General features: G+C 41.0%; 1 protein-coding gene across 1 annotated transcript in view; it reads left to right on the top strand.

The window, feature by feature from the left end:
- The first annotated feature begins 906 nt into the window (after positions 1-906).
- CRYBG1 (crystallin beta-gamma domain containing 1) overlaps positions 907-21,743 on the top strand; it is a 95,408-nt gene continuing 74,571 nt past the window's right edge. The window contains exon 1 of the mRNA XM_071806673.1: positions 907-1,104. The gene's annotated coding sequence lies outside the window, so the exon portion shown is untranslated. The remainder of the gene's footprint in view (positions 1,105-21,743) is intronic.

Below are 21,743 nucleotides of genomic sequence, written 5' to 3'. Positions count from 1 at the left end.
TCATTTAAGAGAAGATTCCTAAAAGCACTGAGGGACACATGGCATCACCACATCCTGCCAGGGGCTGCTCACGATATGACCTGATTCGATCCTCCCCGTCGCAAGCCGGCAGAGAGGCTCGTTCCTGCCCGAGCCGTGCCGCGGGAGCGGCTCCCCACGAAATCACTTCCCCGGCCCTACTTGGCGGAATAACGAACCAGCAGGACGGTTAAAGCCAATTTATTCCCAGGGAGAGGGATAAGCAGCTAATTAATGAATGTCGCGGACACCGGGACAAAAAGCAGCGCTGCAGGGTTTGGGCTGTGCTGGCTCCTGAGGAGCCCCCTCGGCTCCCCCGGCGGGGAAGCCGGTACGGCCAGGCTGGGGGGGCGGATGCGGAGCCCCCGATGCTGCCCCTGCGCGGTGCGATGCGGGAGGGCGCGCAGCCTTTCCCCACGACTTCACACGAGTGTCCGAGGCGCAGGGCACACCTGAGGGTTAGGAGAAACAACAACAAGATAATGACCCCTAATGCGCACCCTGGGCACGGATCACACGCGGGCCGCTCCCTTCCTGTGCCACCGGCGGGGAGTCTGCTGCGGCGCGGTTCCCTCGGCGGGGAGGGACCGACGCGGCCGGCGGTGGGCAGGGAGGGAGGGAAGGAGGGAAGGAATCGCCTTATTAAACGCATACACTGAGGCCGGTGGCTGCGACCGCCGCCCCCTCCATGCCCGCGGAGAGTCCGAAACCGCAGGCAGCGCCGCGCTGCGAGCAGCTCCCGCCGCCCGCGCCGCCCTCACCCCGCTGCCGCTCCTGCCCCGGCTGCCGGCGGGAGGGCACCGCCGCCGCGCACAGCCCCGCCGCCCACCGCGGCGGCACGGAGCCCGGCATGGCGCGGCGCGGCCGCTTCCAGCGCTTCTTCGGCTTCAGCGAGTCGGAGGACTCGGAGCCCGAAGGGTCAGCCGCCCCCCCACGTCGCTGCCCCTCCGCCGCCGCGCCCAAGCGGCGCTCCGCGTTCCCCCACTGGCGCCCGAAGAAGAAGGAGCAGCACCCCCGGGGGGGCGGCTGCGGTGCCGCTGCCGCTCGGACCCCGCCCGCCTCACCCCCCGGCTCCCCGGACCCGCGGTAAGCGCGACCCCGCGCCTCCTCCACGGGGACGGCTGCGGGGGGCGGGAGAGCGGGCGGCGAGGGGGGACCGGTGGGACCCGCGGTGCCGGGGGCCGGCGGGCAGGGCACGGCTGGAGGCCAAGGCTTTTTTTGACTTCGGAGGCGGGAATCGGGTGTCCCGCAGCCGCCTTCGGGTCCAGCGTTTGCCCCATTCTGGCAAAGCGGCGCCTGAGCGGTGTTGACAAACAGGAGCGCCTGTGTGAATAACTAACAGTCACCCTGTGCCCGGAGTAGAGCGAGGCTTCCTGCCCCAAACAGCCTCCCGAAGTGTGGCTGGCGTGCATGAATAGCTTTTACTTGCTTTGTGCTTGCTTTTCCTGGACGTAGTAAAGGAGGGAGAGAAGGGCTTGGCACTGCTTTTCTGCAGTACTGTAGTAGTACTGTAGTGGCTGTTGCTGCCCAGTGTGGTTTGAGATGTCTCATGAGTAGTGACCATCTAATGCACACTGGCTTATGAGTTCTTGAGGACACAGGCATTCCCCGGGGGCAGTTGACAGCCTGTGACCGAAGCATGGGGAAGCTCAGTGAGATGGCGGGGTTGGCGAGCAGTAGAGCCTTTTGACATGAAAGTAATTCACAGCAGGGTACGGTGAACTTGGGGCTCCGTCAGGAATTGGTTTGGATAATACTGCTCAGATTTGAACAGCAAGACCCGAGCAAGGAGAAGATGTCAGTGGTATCTGGATTTAAAAAAAACATGTTGTAAGTTATTGGACTCTCAGGTGTTTGCTTCAGACCGAGTAATCTGGAAGTTACAGAAGGGGTGGTTCTGTGTGTTTATATGTATTAAAAAGTTATACAGAAAATGCTAGTACTTGCCTAAAAGTAGTTATCATATGGATGTGCAGACTTGACTAACTATAGTCTAATGATACTTGTATTTGGTATTGAAATGCGTTATTGAAAACTTTAAACACCAACATCCTTCATAAAAGAAAAAAAAAAGTGAGCATATGTTTACATATGTGTAGGAAAAAATAATGAATTCTACTTCTGAGAACTTTCAAACTAGGAAATTATGTAGTTCACAGTGCCGTTGAGTGGCCAAGCTCAGAGTGATGCCGCAGGTGACCTCAACCAGGAACAGATCTTCTTCTGCCTTCCAAAAGAAGGGGATTGTAGTGTAGTTCAGGTTGGAAAGGAGAACCAAGCATGGCTGGCTCTGAGTTCAGACACAGGTTGCTGAGGACTGTGTCCAGTTGAGTTTTGAAATCTTCCAAGAGCTGAAAGTGCACAACTTCTGTGGGCAAACTGCGTCACTGCCTTTATGTGAGAAAGTGTCTCCTTGTACAGGGTTGGAACATCTCTTCTTTCAATTTATGGTGTCTTCTGCTCCTGACATGCATCACTGAAGAGCCTCTTGGCCTTTCTTGGTGATCCTTGCATGCATATTGGCAGGCAAATGCTGGGTCCTTTCTGAGGTCACCTCTTCCCCAGGCTGAACCAGCCCTGCTCCCCTGGGCTTTCCTCTCAAGGCAAGTGCTTCAGCCCCTGAGCATCTGGAGGCCCTATGCTCACCTACTTGGGGCAAATATGCTTGCCTCAGTTTATCAACACCTTATCTAGATCTGGCCAAATGAATGGCAAGAGAAGTGGGATAAGTCTTTAATTTCGGTGTGAGGTCCTTTTTCTTCCAAATACCTTGCTAGACCTACAGTGTGAAACCAAAACAGAAGTGCTTTGTGAGATTTGGGGTTCAGTTGTTGTATCTGAAAAATAATGAAGGATTATTTGCTGTGTAATGTTGTTATCAAGTTCTGTGACTATAAATGAAGTCTAATAATTGCAAGGCTTCTGAAATTATAGGTTTGTAGCTCCTGTTACAAAATACTGGATTTTTTTGCTTTTTGGCCAGGGAACTAATCCTTTGACTGTTGATAACAGGTTGGAATGTGGAAATGTGACATGTGGAAATAAACGTGCACGTCACCATCATTAACTGCAGTCAGTTGTCTTCAGAGAGCACAAACTTCTCTTGTTTGCGTAGCTTACTACCACCCTCATTTTTTAAAAAATGACCTAAACAAAGACTTTAATACACAGCCCAAAACACTCAATGCATTTTTATTATGTTTTTCAAAATACTTTGTTTGAAGTATTTTAGTTTTATTACGTGAATGGTAGGCTGTAATGCATGGTTGCAAGAATGCTGTATATGCCAAATAAAAGCCTTATTTAAACAGTGATAGTTTTGAAAATTTGGGATGCTTAATAAATGACCATGGATTTTGCTATGAGAGAGACGTTTTTTCACATAACTAACATGACAGCTGGTAGTTTGAAGACACCTATTTATATGAGACTCCAACTTTAAAATTATCTGATGAGCTGTTTTGCTATTCTTATGTTATGCTTTCAGGTAGTCAGTACTTTTGCTTGCTGTTAGTTACTTATCTTGAAGAGTAGTAGCCAATATGGCATGAAAAAAATCTTACCATAAAAACCAAACAAGCAGCCCAACTCCTTTAGACTTGAGACTACAAGTGTGCATTCTCCTGCCTCGACGAAGTTTGACTTCATGGATGTCTGGGGTTAAATCAGGAAAGCCAGATTAACTCCGCTGGTCTCTTTTTCCAGCAAAAGCTTGTAGAATCTCTTTCCTGGAGATAATAACTACAAATTGGAGACTCTACACAGAAGAAGGTGCAGCGAAAGAGAAGAATGAGAAAGAATGATAGTTGCCACTGTGCTGTAGAAAACCATACACTATTAAACCAATTTTTACTTGATTTCTTGGAAGTCGTCACTTGGATATTGAATGATTTCCACCCAAGGGCAAATTTAAAAATGAAGATAATGACTTGGATTTGGATTTTGAAGCAGGAAGTTTGGTACAGGAGGACAAAGCAAATTGTATATCTTTGGGGTGTGATTGTTTGGCAGTCTTTCTCACAATGTGTCTGGAGTTTTTGGTATTTGATGGTCAAGACCAGACAAGTTACTTCAGTCTGGTTATGAGTTGGCTAACACATAAATGTCAGTAGCTAGATTCTTGCCCAAAATGTGTCGTTGGGAAGAGGAGGACATTTTTACTGCATATTACTTCTTCAGCTTCAAGAAACAGTGGTAGTTTGGTGTTGGACTTGATGTTGAAATGCTAGGGCAGCTGCCATCAGCAACACCCTTATTTTTATTCTTTCGTCTCCCCTAATTAAATTTAACTTGGGTCATCTTCACCAACATACTAAATACATGAAGGAAAAGAAGCCTATGTGACTGTTATTGTACAATGATTTGTCAGGAAGACAAATATGAATTAGGGTTCAGTAAGAGCATAAAAATAAGCAAAGGGAAAGTTAGGCTACATCCAAGGAGAGTCAAAATGTGTACTAATAAGACCTTATCTCAGAGAGGAACACACAAGTACAGGAGGTAGTTTGAATGTGAAGAAATGTTGTGTTATGAGAGGAGAACGTGGCGTTGAGACCAAAATCTGTTATCTCTTCCCTACTTTGATATTCTTTGAGTTACTCTTCTTTGACTTGTGTGTTAGGAGAGGTGAAGAAACCATGCTTTGCAGCCCGCATGTAGTATCCCATTTTGCAGAAAGACGAAGAACAAATGATTCACCCTGTGAATAACAGAGCTTGTAATAACACAGAACATTAGTAGCTTGATTGATAAGAACACAATATCATACAGTCAGCTGTGTTAAATAGTAAAATACGAACCCTCAACTCAGTGTACTTTGTACGTGTAACTTCACATTTGTGAGTTGTCCGGTTGAAAGAAAAAGTGGAATTTTTCACCTCTGTTCTTTGTCAGATTGAATGTGGATGTCTACAGGTGTTCCTGGTTGCACTTACTTCATGGGAGCTAGAAATTAAAAAGAGTAATTATGTTTGCCATGTAATTCTTGGTACTCTGTAATGTAAGCATAGTGCCTTAAGAGCAAAGATTTATTAGTTTAACTTTGTTTTATAGAGGAAAGAAGTCCTCTTAAACTATTATGATCAAATTATTAAATGCAGAACTCTTTTTTTGCTTAAATTTTTATCTATACTGTGACCTAATGAGGAAGTCAGTGCTTATTAAAAAAATATGTTTCTAGAAAGATAGTAAGGTAAGAAGGATGCTAAAACATTCACTTACTCTGTATTCATAAGAAGAATATCGTTCCGTGAAGACCTACATAATGACGTCTGTGCCATGAAAGGAGTAGTCTGTCTCTCCTGCATGAGTTTAACATCACCTGGTGTTTCTGTGCTGCTGATTTTGCAGGCTTGGTGGCTGTGGAAACACCAGTGTGTAGAAGAGCTCTCTCCTTTTTACTTTGTTGTTTTAAAAATCAAACGACAGTCTAAACCATCTGAACTGGTAAGACTGCTGGTGGTTTCCTGATCAGCTTGCTTGGATGTCAGTGGAAGGTTAGATCTCGGTTGGGATCTCATTCCTGACTTCTGTGGTGCAGAAGAATTACTGACTGACTTTATTCATGTGTTTTCCTTTAAATATAGAAACATTGATCTTGAAAAATAAAATGAACCGATGGACTCCTGCCATTCACAAATCAATTTTCCTTATTTGTTTGGGTGCTTCTGTCTTTGTTGAGTGTTTATTTTGGAGGGATGGTGTACCCTACAGTATTCAGGTGAACTTGCTCCATAGTAGTACTGACTACCATTGAGGTGATAAGAGTTCTGTCCTGAATAGTTAAATGTCTACTAAAACAAAGACTGTTGTGAAAAAGCAGGTTGTAGCCTTCTCGAACTAGGTGCCAGTCTTGACACCTTTGGTTTTAGTCTGTCAGACCCACACTTTGAAATGGAGACAAGTACAAATATGAAAGTGTTTTGAGAAATAAAACCCCGTTGTGGAAACCACCCAGGAAGGTGCACAAACAAAAAATTCCTATTGAATGCAGGTACATACAGTTGGCACTTAATAATGCATGGAGCGCTAAAAACAATATTAAATATTGAATACCTACTCAGTGAGTACCCTTTGTCCAAAAGTGAAAACAACAGTTTTCACTCTGTACTCTTTCTTAACACTGCTATATCTTATCTCTTCCTTTTTTTCTTGTTATGTTCCCTTGTTTCTACAACTCTCTGCCCCATCTTTCCATTACTTTTCATTGTCTTGAGATTTGCATCAAGCAGTTCAACCTTCGTTCTCTAGTGGGTTCCTGCTTGCATGGAACAAACACAAGAAAGATGTGTTATTGTACCTGTGATGGCCTTAGGGCATAGGCAGGACTACACTTCTAGATATAAATTAAATCTGTTGTTGAAATGGTGAATATAATGAGTTTCATGTACTTCATATACAAGATGGGACCCATATCCTCTAATTTCAGATATCTACATCTGAACTAGTTATTTACATTATAATCAAGGAGGGCAAATAGGCACGTCTGGTGTGCAATTCATTTCACCCAAAGGTGAGTGTCTAAAGCAGGCTAAATGAATTGCATCTTAGAAGTGCCAGCTTTTCCCCATTGACTTTAAAAGCCGCCTGAAGGTGATGCCTCCAACATCTGAATTTTGGCAGCTGAATTCCATCCATCTTACCTGATAAGGGGGAATCCACATGCAGGAGATGCTACAGTGCAAAATCAAACAGCCACTAGCTTCAAAACCTACGTTCTGATTTTTTATGTGCAACTTTAAGGCACCTTCTTTGTTCATGAGCAATCTGCTTTTAAAGACTAATATTCTGCAGAGTTTCTGTATTACTAAGTTGATTGTGGTTATCGGTTTTTAAGTTTCATTAGGGAACTGGGGTTGATCCCTAATTCTGCTGTGTTTCCTAGAGAAAGCTGGGCAAGTCATAGGAAAGTCGTTGAAAACACACCTTTCACAGATGATTAGGGAGAGAGATCAGGGGAAGCAGGAGAAAGGGGAGAGGACACTACTTGACCTAGTGTCTCATTTGCAGAACTTAAGCCAAAATGGCAATGCTTAGGAAAGTTAAAGGCTGCTTGAAATGGAATCTTATAATGGGGAAGATGGGGAACTGTTTACACTAGGCAGTTCTTCTTTTAGCAGCTTGCATTTTAAAACAGAATAATAACACAAGGAGCTGTTCTATAATCAGAGGTTTCTGTGCAAGGGAAAAAAAGTCCCTTCTCCAGCTTTCAAAACAGACAGAAAAGTCATTAGTGGTTTGTGTGCATGTAATGTGGCTGATAATAGTGTATCTTTGTATATACTATTCTTACATCAGTCACTTCTTACACCTAGCAAACTTTCTGCTGTATGGTTTTACTTCTCACACACGATTGCTTATGCAGCTACATACTGTGAGCTAATACAATCTATCATCAGTATTTCATTGTTCAGTGCTCCTTGAAAACAAGAAAGGAAAGACAGGCAAAGACTGATCAATTAGTTCTCTCTATTGGTGCCCTCTACAAAAAAGGACAGTATTCATTTAAAGAAAAATTATCATCTTGTCCATATCTTTCATTCCCATATGTGCAAAAGTGTTGTAGTTTTTGTCAGCCTCACTTTGGAACTGTACTTGGAAATTCGAAATGAAAGTGAAATGGTATTAGTTGGATAAAATAGTCATTTTTACTAAATTAATTCTTTATTCACTTAGAAATTACAATTATAAAGTCAGTCAAACTAAGTTTTAAAAGAATGTCCTGCACTATTAAATTCTGGAAATCAGACATGTTTGATAAATTCCCCAAATCCTGTATTTCAGGTAGAGCCCAACACCAGAAGCACAACTGCTATTTTGACAAAAAAAAGTCTGTTTTTCCTCTTTAAGAATACCTTATGTTTGCTACAGCGCTTCTTCTGCTGTTAGTCTTACTCCGTAAATGCTTTAAGAACAGTAGGCAAGCAGTGCATCCTTTAACCAATATTTTATAGTTGCTGTTTCATCTTTGTAAGCTACTATTAAACTGTCTCTTGAGTCTTTTGAACTGTCGCTGGTGCTGCAGCTGTGGTGCTGCTGTTGAGGCAAGGCTGTAGGTCAGGAATGCTGTCTGATGCCATTTTCCATTTGTACCTTCTTCTGTGGCCAGGAGCAGGTACCACAACACAGTCTCTCAGGGCTCATGTAGAGTCACAGATGACTTCTAATTAATGCTAAGAAAGCAGAAGAGAACCTCTAATATCAGTGGACTTGTGAGGAGAGGCTGCTTTTTAGGAAGTGAGGAGATTGTATGTTTTTTCCTGGCAGGAAACTAGCAGAATTCTCTCCTCATTATACCATACTTACAAAATAGGTTCATTTATAGTAAGTTGCAAGAAACCTCTGGAGCTCATTTCAGCAAGTTCCCCACTTAAAGCAGAGCCAACTGTGATGTTAGATTCCATGTGATGTTAGATCCCATCCCAAAGTTAGGTCTTTGCCTAGTCAAGGGTTGAATATCTACATAGACAGATAATCTGCAACTTCTCTGCAAAGACTGAAAATTTGTTCTCAGGTCTAATCAGTATTTCTCATGCTGCAACTTGTATCCTTCTCCTCTTGGTCCATCGCTGTGCACCTCTGAGGAGAGGTTGGCTCCTGTTAGGTAGCCAGTTTCTCTTCTTCCAGGTGGTCCTTGTACCTTGTGCCAAAGCACCTAACAATCTTGGTGGGCCTCTTCTGTGCTCATGCCATTTTGTACCCTTTTCTTCTACTGGAGATGTACAGGTAGCCTTCGTTTTCACAAGGGCACACTGCTGATGCTGTCTCATAGTAGAATAATGTGAAAACTAAGGACTCACAGAGACTTGGCACTGGGAAGTACAAGGTAATTCCAAGTGCCATTGTGAACCTGTGCATTTTTTAGGGGAGGTCTATAGTTTCTTATTCTTTAACTTCCAGAAGTTTTTACTGATCTATTTGGTTTGGTTTCCATAATTTTAGTTCCTTGAAACCATCAGTTGAGATTTCACAGTGGACATTCCACAACAGTCTGGGAGTACTCTGTGATTACCAGTGCTGACACGTTTTCTTACCCTTGGCTGGGGATCCTGTGCCATTTATGAATCATTTAGCGAGTAACCAGTAATTCTTGTGGCAGAACATATATTTAGAATTTTGGGACAGTGCAAGCATGTTTGGCATAAACCCAAACTGTATGATTACTAATAGGAGTCTGTAACATTGTAGTGCCATCTCAGTCTTTAAGGAGAGTGTTTTGATGATTCACCCATGATTACCAATTTGCAGATAAAGTACAAATAATTTATACTCCATGGTGTAGGGACGACACCTGTAGATATACGCTGGAACTCATCTGTTGTCTCCTGATGAAGCCCCCTTGTGTCCTCCCTTAGCTATGTGCAAAAGCTGAAGCAGTAGGGGAGAAAATAGGAATGGAATTGAAAGGATATCTACCTTACATTCTTTCTATTTGAAGAATATTTGTGTGCTTGGCAAAGAGGAAAAAATTGTCAAGTTTGTCTTCTCTAAATATGTTTGTCAGTTTAAACTGTAGATAATTTAGCGGAATTGCTGAAATGGCGGCCTTTGTGTTACCTTTGGTGTTAGCTCTGGATTCTTACCTGTGCAGAGTAGGTCGTGAGAAGAGGTATAGATTTATGAGTGTTCGGTCTTCATGGGTTAGAAGTTGTCGAGGAGCAAGGTATATTCTGTTTGGAAGTGCCATAGATGGGCTAGTGTAGCTAGCATAGACACAGATAGCTTACAGTATTGATCGATTGGGCTGATTGATTGGGTTTTTACAGCACTGAGAATAAGCTCACATACTCAGCCTGAAAGGACAAATGTGCAGACACAGCACCTAACTAAAATAGTGCCATGGCTTGCGAACTAGAACTGCTTTTTACCTGGCTGATTTAAACTTGAGCACATTGAACACATACATCTGCCTCAACCCATCCTGTAGACATATTCTGAGTTAATCTTGTGGGATTCTTCTGATTCAAGGCTGGATTCCTTATTCAGTGGGAGGCAACCTTATCTGTCTTCATTTTAGATAATAAGAAAACTTTTTCTCACACCTTTTGTCTATGTTGTTAGTTTACTGAGTAATCTCTCCCAGGCTGCTGTGGCTTGGGTTGTGTGTTTATCAAATGTCTAGAATAATGTAGTCTGATTTTGACTATGGCTTCTATATGCAAAAAGTAAACAACAGCACAAAAGACCAAAAAAAAGTTGGCACCTTTCAAAAGCTCTGAATGAGTACATATCATTTGCAATTTCAGTTTAACTCATCAGGCTTTATAGTCCTTGTGTAATTTAAATGGTGTGTATGAGGTGAAGAATTAAGAAAGAGGCTGGGAGGCCTATAAACATTCCACGGAGGTCTATTTTAAATACAGTGTAAGTGACAGTCCTGCAGGCGCTAAGTCTGTTCACGTGCCTCGTTCCCAGTGAACAGCTCGATACCTGTTGATTAAGGGAGTGGAGCATCTCCCGGGTGAGGAAAGGCCGAGGGAGCTGGGTCTCTAGCTTGTAGAAGACTGAGGAGTGACCTCATTAATGTTCATAAATATGTAAAGGGTGAGAGTCACGAGGATGTAGCCAGGCTCTTCTCGGTGACAACCAACGATAGGACAAAGGGCAATGGGTGCAAACTGGAACATAGGAGAGTCCCCTTAAATATGAGAAGAAACTTCTCAGTGAGGGTAACAGAGCACTGGAACAGGCTGCTCAGGGAGGTTGTGGAGTCTCCTCTGGAGACATTGAAAACCCACCTGGACACATTCCTGTGCAACCTGATCCAGGTGTTCCTGCTCCAGCAGGGGGATTGGACCAGATGATCTTTTGAGGTCCCTTCCAATCCCTAACATTCTGTGATTCTCTCTTCCCATCACATTTGTCAAAAACTGAGCATAGCCAGGGCTTCAGGGAGGCTCTTCTGTATTTGGGATGAAATCTTCTGATGTTTTCAGGAAAATGGTCATCTTTCAAAGTTCTAGCAAAACTGAATTATGGAGGTTTCTGTCCTCTCTGTTGGTAGAGCAGGAATCTAAAGGCAGCCAGAGTTGTGCTATTATTCCTATGAGTCTGTCTTATTGTTTGCACTATCTTAGGCCACACGTCTGTGGCTTGGAACGACCAGCAGTTGAACTAACCAGCTCTTTAATAAAATCTAGATTGTATCTTCCTTGCTTGGGACAAATAGAAATCTTTACTATATACAGCCTTTGAGGTAAGGTAGAACTAATAGTTTTAATGCAAGATTTTTAATGTTTTATAAGAGATAAATTTATGAGTATGCTAAATTCTATGGAAGGGATTTAATGCTTTCACTACAATTCACTGTGAAAGGAAAAAAATGAGTAGATATACAACAGTACCCTCTGCTGTAATAAAATAATAAAATGAATAAAAAAATCTGAAGCCTAAATGCAGCTTTTTCTATCAAGAAACCTGACTTCTCATCTTGACTTATAAGAATTATTTTTTAGCACAAGCATACTATGTTTGGATAAAAACATAGTTTAGAAAATGTTTAGTTTTTATAACCTTAAGTTCAAACCAAGTAAGAGTCTTGTTCCAAACAACTTTTACATGTGTGCCAGTGTGGTAGGAATGTCTTATAAATTAAAAATACCCCTAGAAAATCAGCACATACTTCATTACATATTTTTTTGGCAGCAGTGTTTTTTGTTATGCTAAAGGTCTCTCTTTTTTCTGTAAATACTAAATACAATGTGATACTAAGACTTCTAATTTGAAAACAGGAGCAAAAATTTACCGCAATTATTAATATTTACTAGTATGTGAAATGGCGTCATAATTCAAACCTGGAGTATTTATGTGAATGCTCTGCATCCCAAACGAACCTTGTTTGAATGAGCTATATCTTCTTCCCACTTTGGAGTGCAGTGCTCAGAGTCTGTATGTGAGCCTGGCAGGAGCCATCAGGCACTGCAAGAATGTCCCAATAGCTGCTAAGCCAGTGGGGCAGCACCGGAAGAATAATAATAATTGTTCAGGGCTTACACAGAGGTATTTGAGTGACGTTTACACATTACAGGGGTGCTCGCTGTGACGGCTGAGGAGGAATTGAACAGGAAGTATCTGGCAGACACTCGGCAACTTTAAATTCACAAATTCTTTGTCTAAATGAGCTCTATCAAGTTCAAATATTGAGCACAACAGTATTTCCGATGATATAGTGTGGCCTGATTAAACTGAATTTTTTGTGATAGGTATTTATATTTTAATATTCTGGCAAGTTTCTTTTAAAAGTATGAAATACAATTAGTCCATGAGGGGTTTTTCACTACTGTTGGAAAGGTATCTGAATAATTTCTCACTGCTGGACACCTATTTACTTTCTCTAGTTTGTCATCCTTGGTTTATTTAGCTGTTGTTTTCTTTGGTATTGTTTTCATTTTTTTGGTGATTTTACTAATCCTTCCTTAATAGCACTACATTTGTGACTAGCTCACTGTACTCTACAGTTTTGTTTTGTTTTAAAAGAAACCTCTCTGTACCTGTTTGGACAAGTCTAATCTCTTCTAAGTTAGATCAGAGTTATTTGCCAACCTTTGGCATATTTCCTTGGTGTAATTCTGTTAAATGTTTTCCCCACACTCCCCTGTGGTGTTTTCTGCAGAAGTAGTGCTTTTCCTGAATCCACCTTAAAGCAAGTCCTTCATGCTCTGAAGAGTCCATGTTTTGATAATTTGTTTCTTTGTGCTTCATAAGATTTATCAAAGTCCAGAAATTCTGTGTTCCCAGTGTTCTCTATTATGGTCCATGGAATTCCTTCTCTTCTAATGATGGATTGGATAGGCTTTTCCAGTTGAAGTTGAACCCTCCAGTCATTACCCTGGGAGAGTTGCCGAAACAATGAGCTATTAGCGTGTATTAATTTCTTCCCACAGTGGGAGGTATCAGTTCTGACTTTGTTCCACAGAACGTAAGAGTTGATAGAGTTTAACATCTATGTCCTGGTTGTGTCTCTCTGTAACTAAGATGGATGGATTTCTCTACCAAAGTGCAATTTCTTCAGTTCTTCCTCTGGACATAATATTTCCCAGGCTGTCCACCATCTGGTCTGTTTCTCTCATAATTCTGAAATATATTTTTATCTGCTTTCAGAGGACTCACTGATTTACAGCCTATGTTGCAGCATAGGTGTATAGAGTAGATTTATTAGATATCAATGAATAATATAAAAATTAATTTTATATGTAACACATAATACTTGTTTTCATTCTAACATATATATTTTGCTTTATTGAATGTGTTTTCCTACTAGCACGATGTCCATTACACTTGAAGATGATTATAAATAAATTTGGCTGTTGATGACAAATTAGATGTTCATGTCATCTAATGAAGCAGGCGTGACCAGCCACGTGTTCGCAGCAGCAGGCCACAGTGTGCGTGAAATACACATGCCTGCTTTTTTCATTTCAAAAGCAATCAGGGTGTGATTCTCCAAAGGCAGATTTTGTCGTTTCATGATGAGATATTCCATCTAGTGGTTGAGTCATTTCTACCTTTGAAAAGAATTTTGAAACCTCTTCCAAGTAGCATCTTCCTCAGTTTTGGGAAGAATACATGCGGTTGACTTTACCTCTCCAGTCATGTTTTCCAGACTTCTGAGGCACTACAACATCCAGCTTTCCTTTTGAACTCTCTGTGGGCATATTGGTCTCTCTCAGTAAATTGTAGTATTGTTGGTAGTGTTAGTATATCACATTGCTTTAAAAAAATCTCTCACTTTATATGATGGTCTGGATGCCACTCATAAAACTAAAAAATTCCCACACTGAATTACTTCTTAAACTTTACTTTATAATGTAAAGAATGTCAGGGCAAACAGTTGTGAAAGAAAGTATGTTGAATGTTATGAAATTAAATATCCTCTAAGTGGTTGCTAAAATGTGGACAGACTTGATTTAGCATTTCTTACATCTTCCCTGGGTTGCCCTTGCTCCTTTCCTTGTAATTTTAGCCTGTGAACACTGAAACTTTAGAGAGTCTTTTGATTATCTTGTTTTCTGAACTTTAGGATCAGGTTTTTACAGGAGATTATAGAAACTGGTCTAAAAGCGACAGTCATCATAATCAGCTCCTCAGAAAAAGGGTTGGGCAGAACCTTTTATTTCTCTGCATGTGTTCTAAATTGACTGGTTTGATTTTGAGTAATAGTCCTCATCTGTGTTCAGTTGTGAATGTGTGTGTGATTACTGTGCTCAAACATAAGAACTTTCTAATCTAGTGGTATCTGTAGGTATCTGTAGATCTGCTGCTGTCACTTTTGCGTCATAACAAAGGAACAGAGGCCTAAATGTCTCCATGTGTTTCAGTCACTTCTTGGCCTTAGTGCTACTTTCTTGTTCTTGGGGAGCTTTTAACTTCAGTTTTCAATAGTTCTTATAAGCCTGGCTCCATTGGTTTACTTCCCTCATCACAGATTTCACGGAACCGAAGGCCATGTGAACAAACAAAGCAGTCATCAGGGCATGTGGAGGAGTAGCAGGCATCTCCCAAGACTGGAAGCGTGAATATTTTCCAGTGGTGCTCATGGAACTTCTTAATGTCGGTGACCTGCTTCCAAAGTGCCTGGGTGAGGAACGGGTGCTGTGGTACTGCTGATGCCTTCTACTTCTCTCCCAGGGCTGGATCCCAGGCAAATGACAATAAAAAAGCAGTTCAGACACTGATCCTCCCTATGGCATTTTGTTGCCTGATCCTTGTTACCACTGTGGCATTCAGTACTAGTGCTGGCACAAGCTGGGGTGCCAGCTTATGTTTGACAGAGAACCCAGGACATGTCAGAGCATCTGAGCAGCAGGTGACACTGACTAATGCTCCAGGACTTGAAACTGCATTGCTGATGGCATTCAGTTCCTGTGATGTCCCTGCTGCCTTTGACACCAAGGCTGTCACTCTGGAGGAAGAGTGTTGCCTTTCTCTGTGACTCTTCGCCACTTGCAGGAATCTAGAAGGATGTAATGGGTGTAAATATTCTCTGTCTTTGACAATGTGTGTGAGTCCTGGAAAGAAAAGATTATTTCTGAGACAGTCTAGAGGTGCAGAGTGTTTTGGATGGCCTGATGAGGCACCCTTCAGCCCTCCATCCACCCAGGAGCAGTCCCTGGGCCAAGAAGATGTTTATAAGACAGTGACTGAGTACACAAGTGTTGGAGATCCTGTTCCCAGCTCATCCTCTCAAGATGAAGTGATTACCTGTAGATGAGCATCCTGCAAGTGAAAAGATTTCCCAGAGCTAAGGTCTAAGATGTGATGGAGGGGCAACATAGCACTGCATCAAAGAGACAGCAGTTGTTGAAGGAAGTTCAGCGAACAGCCTTGGGAACAGTGTCTGTGCCTATGAACAAGTGACCTCTGGATAATTGATTTGCCAAACTGACCAAGGCTGCTCAGGCTCACTTCCAACATGGTTAAAAACTGTATTTATATAATTTAAGCATTCCAAAGGACAGTTTTACAGTTCCACATTCAAAAAATACAACACATTTTCTCAGGGCATCCAGATTTGATGGTATATTCAGCCAAACAGTTCTTCAAGTCTTCTTTCTGTAATACTTCCCACCTTTGAGTTAACTGATTATTCCTTTGTAATTATTCATGTGTGTGCCTGTGGACAGTCAGAGGAAAGGATTTTTTTTTTTTTTTAATGTGTTATTTAGCTTTCCTAAAGATAGATTGTCCACAAGCACCTTCTGCAACCACTCGCTCTATAGATAAGGCAGCTTGGGCTCAGATGCTCTTGAGGAAACTGAGATTTTGGGCATGCTCTGCCCTGCATGAAATTGATACCAAGAACATTGAGCTACATACAGAGAACATCAAATGCATAGGTACAGCTACAAAAAGCTCATCAGGTCTGAGTATTCATGATGGGTTGACCCACCAGTCCCTTGCTCATTCTCTGCCAGGGAGATAGGGGGATAAGGGAGATAATTGCAAAAGCGAAAGCAAGAAAATCTCATGGGTCAAGACAAGGATAGTGCAACAAGTGAAGAAGGGAAAAAAAAAAGATGCACAATCAATCACTCACCAACTCCCACCAGCAGACCAATGCCCAGCCAGTCCCTGATCAGCGACGACTTCGGAAAGGCACATCCCAGCAGACATGCATGCAGTTTTTATGGCTAGTCATGACGTTACGTGGTATGGAATATCTCTTTGGTCAGTTTGAGTCAGCTGTTCCCTCCCAGCCTACTTGCTGGGGGCACAACGTGAGAAATGGATGAAGCCTTGGCACTGTACAAGCATTGTTCAGCAGTAGCTAAGGCATCGATGTGTTATCAGCACTGGTTTTGGTTGCAAATCTTAAACCACAGGACCACATGGGATGCTATGAAGAAAATCAACTCCATCTCAACCAAACTCACTACATGCTCTTAGGTGCTTATCCATAGTTAGTTACTTGTTCCCCACGGAGGTATTTATTATATCAGTTTTTGGATTGTCTTACTAAAGACATAACTGAACTGAAAGGTTGGTGGAAGAACCACGATAGTTATACATGAGTTTTATGCACATCCATACTCTGGAAGACTGAGAAAATCAAAAAGGTGTGTATGAAATAATTCAAGTTACCCAAGCAAAGGTGAAAATATATGAATCTCTTCTTTATAAGCATGATAAACAATGTTGGTTTATATGTTTAAAACCCACACAGAATCTTTAATGAAAGAATCCCCAAATTATTCAAGGAAATTTAAGGCTGATTTTTTTAAAAGGAAGAATAAATGACATTGCCTTTTGACAGCTCTTGAAATGAATTGCCTGGGGTGGACATGAGGTCAAATGGTGCAGCTCAGGTTTAGAAAAGTCCTGGGTAATTTTTACATATTAAAACATTTGTAGTTAGTAAGCTTACAGTAAGAAAAAATAAATCCTAGACTTCAGAGCTTAATAAGATTGCCTAGGAAATACTATTTTTGCCCTGTATTTACTCTGTTGCAAATTAGAGGAAAATTTTCCTCACTTTATTTACAAAATAAATTAAATATGGTCTTGTTAATGCTTTAATGAAACATGGGTTTGCACATCTAACATTGTTTCACTCTCTTTCTTGTGTAGTTTTTCTTTGTTCCTTGTAGGCTCTGTTTGGGAGGGGGTGACTTGTTGTTATCTAGTTGTGTTTGTTAATCCGTGTCCAAGCAAAGAACTGAACATATCTTACCATAATCATAGAATCATTGAATAGTTTGGGTTGGAAAGGACCTTGAAAGCTCATCCAGTCCAACCCCCTGCAATGAGCAGGGACATCTTCACCTAGATCAGGTTGCTCAGAGCCCCGTCCAGCCTGGCCTTGAATGTCTCCAGGGATGAGGCTTCTACCACCTTTCTGGGCAACAACCAACAGTTTGACATTCCCTGCTGTCCTGCCTCATTACTTAGCTAGTAATGAAGTGCTATCATTGATACATCTCTTATCCTGGAGGTTACTAGAGATGCCATCAGGTTTGGGTGACTGTTACTATTGTCCCATGATCTTGATTTGAAAGACCACAGAGGTACATATGTTCTGTGTATCTTGGATGACTCCCAGCAGCTTGCTCACATCCTATCAGCTGGCTTTGATGTTCATACCTGCTGTTACCTGGTGTTGATGCCTCCTGCCACAAGTCTTCCCTGTCAGATGTTGGGTCTTGGTGGTGATAAAGCTGGTGAAGCAGCTGCTATTCTGAAACTGTTATGATAATTGCAGATGTTTCAGCATAATTATGTCTCCTCCCTTCCCACTTATTGGTGGGACCTACCACAGTGATACTCTGAAGATTCCCAGCATAATCGCAGTGACAATAATGCCAGATTTTACTTCTTATGCCCTCTTTTTTGTGTTTATAAATGATTTACCTGTTGATTACATTGTATTGCTTAATATTTGGGTCTGAGCTTTTACACAGTGCCTACATAGCATGTATGCATCAGAAAATAAATTGCAAAAGCTTGAATCAGTACCAACAATTCTTTAATGTTTATGCAAATTCATTTTTCCTAAAGCTACTTCCCATTTCCTTCAAGAGTAAGAAATACATGGTTTAAAAAAATGGCTTGAGGAGACTTTTTATTAATTGTTTAAAAAGTCCTTACCCTTCTTTCTTTTTCCTTTCCTTTCTCATCTCAAATTTTCAGGAATGTATTACTTCTTTCACTCTGATTTTTCTATGTCTCATATGCCTGGAACAGTCTCATTATTTTCATCTGCTCAATAATCTTTTGTCTCTCTAAGTCTCTTTACAAAAGTGCTTATTTTGGTTAGCTTTCCACACCTCCTTTCATGGTACTGCACTGTCCTTTAATCTAGCCCAAATTACAATTTTATAATGAAGGTGAGGGCTGAGGAAGAGAGGTGGTTCTAGTTTCAGAAGTTAGCTGTAAAACAAAACCCTTCAGTCATCTTGCGTCTTGTGTTATTGTGGTCTATGGTTCAGTCTGCTCAGGCTTTTCAGGGTGCTTGTTGTCTTGTACTTGTGTACAGAGTGAGGTACAGACATAGCACCGTGTACAGCTTGCAAAACCAAAGGACAACTGGAGCTTTTATTTAATGAAAACTGCGCACTTTGTCACTAGGGGCAAGCAGAGCGTTTTAACAGAAATAGTTTTCTAAGTGTCTGCCAAGGTTTCTATAGCAAAACTACTTTTTGAGCCAACTCTTGAGTACTTGCTTAGTAGAGCATTAAAAAAGAATGACTAAGGACATAGAATTAAGCTAAAACCAGTACAGAGTGCAACATAATCCGGTTGTTTTGCCCCTTCCTTTATTTCTCTACTAGTTGAGGGCTTCCATCTTTTCTTCTGCATTGCTGACACAGACTACTTTTATTAATTTGTATTATGCATAACGTAGACAGGTGTTTGGCTATATTTGTTATACCTCGGCTGTACCTTTTATTTTAGGAGACTAACCTTGCATTTTAACACATTTTGTGATTTCTGATCAAACATCAATACTGAGAGGATAAAAAGGGATTTGGGATAATACTTAGATTAAACAGACTTATGTGGTAAGAAAATAAACTTTTAATGAACGAGCTGCTTTCATACTCAGATGGGTGTGTAAAATTAAAGTTATTAATTCTATTTTTTTGTGTTGAAATTTGTAAAGCTTGATTAGTTTTATTGCCTCATTTTCATGAGTCTTGTAACACATCTTCAAGGGAGAAGACTATTAGGCATACTTGTGTAAGTTATTTTATACCACTGGATTTACCCCAGAGATCATTGCTGGGCAATTATAGGGTCTTGCTTACAGGTCCAGGCACTGTTGTTCTGATGTTCCTAAAAGTGTTATCTCACATGTTAATTAGTAAGACCCGAGTTACTAAAATCATGTTGAACTAGCTTCAATTAGTGAAACCAAGACCTCAGTGTCCTCTTGTTTCTGTAGCTCCTGTTTTTCCACATTAATTAATGGAAACATTGGTAGGAAACAGTATGTTTCATTTACTTTTTTATGTGGAAGATTTTTAATTAGCAGACTTACAGACCAGGCTACAGTGCTGCCTTCTGATGGAAACATAGTTCAGATAAAGTCTTTTAGTAAGGTCATTTATCATACTTCAGCAAAATCATTCCATTGTATTTTTACGTTTATAATTTAGCAATTTACAGCATTTGAACTAATAAAATGATCTATCATTAAAGTAAACTTGAAATATTTAGGAATTATTTGTCATCCTTGGTTGCCCCTTCCTTATTCTTGGTTTCTTTGAGGTGAGTATTATCTCATACGAAAGCAGAAAAAAATTACTATTCTGCATGACGGATAATTAATATCTCTTGACAGAGATTTCAGAGTGTATCGTTGCAGGAAGAAACTTTGCAGCCCTAAAGATCTGCTGCCAGGTTAACTGTCTTTTCAAATGTGCGTGGACTGCACACAGCAGCTCAGAGGAGTCTTTTAGAATGCTTGAAGGTTTGGGTTTGGAGCCTGAGCCCAAAGATTTTGAAATTGTCACTTGTTTCACGACATATATAATGCAACAAAAACAGGACCATGTTTTTCTTTTCCCTTGCATAACTGATGCTAGTAACAGAGCATAAATTACTTTAGTTGTTTATTCTTGCTCTGTTTTAGAGATTACTTAGGGTTTTGAAAAGGAAACTGTGGCTACTTTAGTTGGGAGAAGGTTTTTTACAAAAGGAAGGGTTTATGTTACACTTTGAAAAATCATCAAGACAAAATGCTCTGCAGTCTAAAACCCAGTACCAAAAGTGTTTTGCCCCCAAATCCTGAGGATTTATCTGTGGGAGGTTCTGGTTGCTTTGTCCCTTATGAAGGAGTTGCCCTGTCTGGGTCACAAATGACAAGACAAATGCCTTGTCAAACTGGTTCGAGCCCTTAGAGGGTTGAAAGTAGGCAAATGCAGAAATTAAAATAGAAGGTTTTAGCAGGTAACTACAGAGCTGCTGGCAGATGACTACGTAGTAAGCTATTGTAAATAGGACGTCCTAGATGACTTAAGTCAGTCTTTGAACTGGCTCCAGAATGACTTGCATTTCATGTATAAAGTCCAAGACTCATAATACTCATAATACATTTGTAGCAAATGATGCTTTAGGATAAAGTTTAATGTGTGAACTCTTTTAAAATTAAAGTGTGATTGAAACTGTAGTAGAATTATTTTGTGTGATTCGAGATGTTTACTTAATTACTCTTTGTATTCAACTGTCAATGAGACATCTTGCATAAGACGCAGATCCAAACTGAGCTACCTAACCTGCTGAGATAGTAGGATGGTATGAACTCTTTTGGTTCCAAAGGAACACCAGAAAACTTGGTATGTGGTTCTTTTGTTTCTTCGTGGTTTTGTTTGTTTGTTTCTTTCTTTCTTTTTTTTTTTTTTTTTTTTAGTGGGCACCTGATGTTTTTAAGGCTAGAAGTTTTCAGGAGCTTACATACTGAAAGTACATAAAGCCTCAGAATCTCTGAAATAGTATGCATGCACGCTTGGACAATATAGTTTGTCACTTTGCGCCATACCAAAATAATTAATTTCTTGATGACAAAGACCTGAAGCATGACACTTACTGAGACATGAAAATTACTCCTTCAACAAACGCCATGGAGGCTACTCCTGCCAGGTACAGACCAGGTCAGGTAGACGTGGTGGGACTATGTGCTGCTATAGCTGCGGGCTAGTAAGAGCAAGTTCACTCCCTTAAGTTTTTCTTATTAATTCAACTTCAAACACAACTGTAGTAATCTTATAATTTTATAGATGACATCTTTAATCAAAGATAAGGAGGACTGTATCTAAATTTGCTTGTCACGTGGAGGAGGAGCTTTCATTAATAACAGACTTGACCCAATCAGGGGAGTTGGAGTCGTCGAAAGTTAATTCTTCTGGTGGACAGACCAAACTTGTTTTCACTCAGAAGTGCATGTGCATTGAGATAAGCCACCTCTGCTCTGGCTATATGTTTGTTAAATCTAGGAGACAAGATAAATGTATTTCTTGTATAGAGGTGTGGTCACAGATCAGTGCAAGAGATAGAAATGAAGAGTTTGTCTTAACTGGCTTCCTCAGAGTTAGAAACTACCTTAGTTTTTTTCTCACGATTTTTTTTTAATATAATTATCTCATTACAGAAGCACATTGGTTTTACTCATTACAAGGAGTCTCTGCCTGCTTTCCTGTGTTCAGAACCGCTTGGCAGGCTCCATCCCAGACATTTAATATAATTAACTTGAAGGTGTTTCCTGTTCAGGAGGTATTTAAGCATCCTAGGAT

The sequence above is a fragment of the Patagioenas fasciata genome, chromosome 3 (genome assembly GCF_037038585.1).
Source record: "Patagioenas fasciata isolate bPatFas1 chromosome 3, bPatFas1.hap1, whole genome shotgun sequence".
NCBI classification, from domain to species: Eukaryota; Metazoa; Chordata; class Aves; order Columbiformes; family Columbidae; genus Patagioenas; species Patagioenas fasciata.
The sequence above is the reverse complement of the archived record's forward strand: the minus strand, read 5'-3'. Positions and strand labels throughout refer to the sequence as shown.